A 3,535-nucleotide genomic window follows, 5' to 3' on the forward strand; every position below is an offset into this window, starting at 1 on the left:
TGGATTTGTTAAGGGATTTTGGCTAAACAAAGAATAGGCTAAATTCACAAAGGGCTATACCTAGGTTGCCTAATCATTTCAAGTTTAATAGAAACACAAAATTCAACCAGTATTGGATGCAATTCCTATGAGCACAAAGACAATAAATGTAATCTCACACCTAAGAGATCAATTATTCCTAATTATGAGTCTAAATATTGATCTTTATGGCACTAACCCACAATTTAGGGGTTATTTGTATCAATCCTAGCCTCGAGTAACGTTCCTATCCATGTCAATTTTAGGCAAACAATACTCTTTGGAGACTCAAACGTTGTTCAAAATTTTTCGCATGCATCAATTTCATTTAGAATGTGCAAATTTGTAAGCGCATTGTCATTTGTCAACTGTATTGTTGGGTTAGCTAAATATATCAAATTCAATTGCCTAGGATTCTTTTTATTTCTAGAATCAAAATAGAAGGCAAACAAGAACATAAAACATGAAATCCTAAGATAAAACTAAAGCAAAAACATACAATCATGCAAAATAACATAGAAAAGAAAAAATAAAAATAAATAAATGAAATAAAAGAAGGAAAAACATGCAAATGGCATAAAACTAAAATCATCTATCCTATTACCTCCTCCCACACTTACATATGCATTTACTTCCAATAATGGAAAAACTCCCTCAGGGGAGGCGGTACATCCAACCCCGAATATCCGATGCTAAATTGTTCAAATCCAAGCGGATGTCTTGGAAATTAATCCGATGTCAGTGAGTATTCTGATCAGAGGGTTCTGACAATAGAAAAAAAATAAAACAAACATAAGAATAGAGAAAGCGAAAGAAAAAGAAAAAAGTTTAATTTTTATTTTTTATTTTTTTCGTCTCGTCGAGATGAACCGTGTCTCGATGAGACGAGGCAAGAATTTTCATTTTTTTAAAAACGATTTTTTTTTTCCGTGTCCGTCTCGGCGAGATGAACAGTGTCTCACCGAGACAGATTTTTTTTCTTTGTGTCTCGTCGAGACAGACGGGTGTCTCGACGAGACGAGGAGAAAAACCCGAAAAAAATATATTTTTTTATATATATACAAATCTAAACAATTATTTCAATCTATTCAATTTATACAGATTATAATCGAAATAGTCCCCGACAACGGTGCCAAAAACTTGATGCTCGTAAAATATATAGCAGTTAATAGGACAAGTGTATCCTATCGCAACAAGTAATATTTTGCTAAGCACGAGATCGAACCACAAAGACTATTTGTTATAATTAGTAAATCTACCTAGAGTAATCTAATTGTTTAGAGGGTTGAATGATAGTTTGGGTTTTGTCTAATTAACTAATTGAATTAAAAGTAATAACATAACAAAATAAAGTGAACAATTAACAGGGTAGAAGGTGGATTAATGGAAGGCACAATCTAGGCTAAGGAATCCATTGATTAAATCCTATGTATGGGTTTACGGAGTTCAGATTTATGTTTTACCAGTGATTGACGGTAATTGCCCTAATAAGAAAGACAAATGTGTACAAGATAGGCATATACCCTAGGTCATGCAAAGCATTAGGTTCTTTAACAACTAAAGCTAAAGTGGTAGCCCAGCCACGAAGCCGCACTCCCAGTGGTCTCTAGCGAGGTCAGGTTTACACAGGTTCAGCATAGATAATTCCATTATCAAGTTCTTATCTATCTATAATCTTATCTTTGTCAGGTTTATAGGCATTAGGCACAATCATAAATACAAAGCAGGCTAGTTGATCGTCATCGAGTCTCATTCTAGCAATAATCCTATTCTTGACAATTTCAAGACATTAAGCATGCATTAACTGATCAATCAAAGGTCCTAGATTCCTAATCATATATATTCATATAATCAATTTTATCTCCATCGCAAATTGGATGGGGATTAGTTCATAGACAAACCAATCGCAATAGGATAATAGGAATAATGAAAAACATCTTCAATTAAACATAAAGGTAAAAGATAAGAGAGATAGAGATAGAAATCTAAAACCTGCTTTATCGATTCCGATTACAAAATAGAAGATAAAAAGCTTCTCCCATTAATTGTTCTTCAACAAAAGAAAATAAAAACTGAAATAAACCAAATCTAGAAAGCAGGAAAATAAAACTAAACTAAAAGCTAAAACTAATTGTCTACATTGTGAAAGAGGAATAATGAATTGCCTCTAGAAAGATTAGGATTAGCTCCCTATTTATAAAGTTAGGGACGAAACCCTAATGCATCAAGGGAGAAAAAGACATTTACATAGTGTTTTAATGGGCTTCCGGGCCCGATCCGCGGATTTCAGCAAGGGGGAAGGCACTGGTGCGCCTTTCCCCGCCTCATCTCGACGAGACATGTAATGTCTCGATGAGACAGGTCCTAATTGGGGTGATTTTGCTCCGGCTTTTATCTGTTTAGGTCCTTGGGCTTCCGAAATATACTATAATGGTCCCTGGTAAATCTTAAAAGTGCTCCGACGGTCCCTGAATAATCCGAAAATGCTCCAAAAGGTTTGGGGCTGGTTCGGAAATGCTTGAATAGTCCCTGAAAATCCCTGAAAAGATCGAAAATACCATAAATAAAGGAAAATACAGAATTTAACTAAAAACTATCAAATTAACATCTAAATTAACTAATGACTACCTAAAACAATATAAATTAATCCTAAAACACTATAAAAATGGGAGATATCAGTTGTCCATGATGTGAAACTGATATCGCTTGTGGTGGTTTGGATCAGTGATTAATGAGTCTCCTTGGATTGTCGAGATGAATTCCATAGTGAGTTTTTGGTACGAGTCTTATTCAATAGCTAGGAACTTGGCCAGATTTTCACCATTGATGAATGCCTTCACTTCCTTGTTCAACCCCACTGTTGCAAGCTATCCCAGAAAATTTGTCGTGTGGCATGAAGGTTAGTGTTTTGAAGGGCCTCGTAGTTCTTCTTTTCGGTCTCATCAGAAAATATGAATAATTGCTTCAAAATAACACCTGAGCTAATGGTGCTCGAACTGACATCAAGCTTTTTCTCCTTACCCTTGTTCTAGGTGAGGACTTGGTGTTCTTCCTTGCCATTAGAGATGGGTTAGGGTTTTGCTTTGGAAAAGGAAAGAGAAGAGAGGAGAATGAAAGGTTTGGCTTTGAAGTTGCACCGTATTTGTGGTTCTCAAAATGGGAAGTTTTTAAAGAGATTGGGGGGAAAGTAGATCGTGTTAAGCGGTTAAAAGGTGAACAGCCAATCAAAGTGTGTGGAACGAAGTTATCCACGTTCCATGTTTGGATGCAAGGATAGCCTCTTCCCCTTCTCTCGACCATTGTTTATTGATCAGAACAAATGGTTGCGGAAACCGAGTGATAAGATGGCTGCAATCAAGTATCTGGCGTCTAATTTGGCAGCAAGATTTACGGTTACCAACCCAATTAGGACATGATGTCCAAACAGTGCCTACCCCTAGTCATGATGAATAATAACAATTCTGAACAATAAATGGTTAGTAAAAATAAAACAAATTAAATTAAAGTAAAACATATA

At 35.6% G+C, this 3,535-nt stretch overlaps 1 long non-coding RNA gene across 1 annotated transcript; it reads right to left on the reverse strand.

The window, feature by feature from the left end:
- Positions 1 to 1,998: 1,998 nt before the first annotated feature.
- LOC136224720 (uncharacterized) lies at positions 1,999 to 3,143 on the reverse strand. The gene is made up of 2 exons (XR_010686567.1): positions 2,647 to 3,143; positions 1,999 to 2,557 (listed from the first exon to the last, which is right to left on the reverse strand). It is a non-coding gene; the product is annotated as an uncharacterized lncRNA (long non-coding RNA).
- Between the last annotated feature and the right edge of the window lie 392 nt (positions 3,144 to 3,535).

This window comes from Euphorbia lathyris, chromosome 3 (genome assembly GCF_963576675.1).
Source record: "Euphorbia lathyris chromosome 3, ddEupLath1.1, whole genome shotgun sequence".
NCBI classification, from domain to species: domain Eukaryota; kingdom Viridiplantae; phylum Streptophyta; class Magnoliopsida; order Malpighiales; family Euphorbiaceae; genus Euphorbia; species Euphorbia lathyris.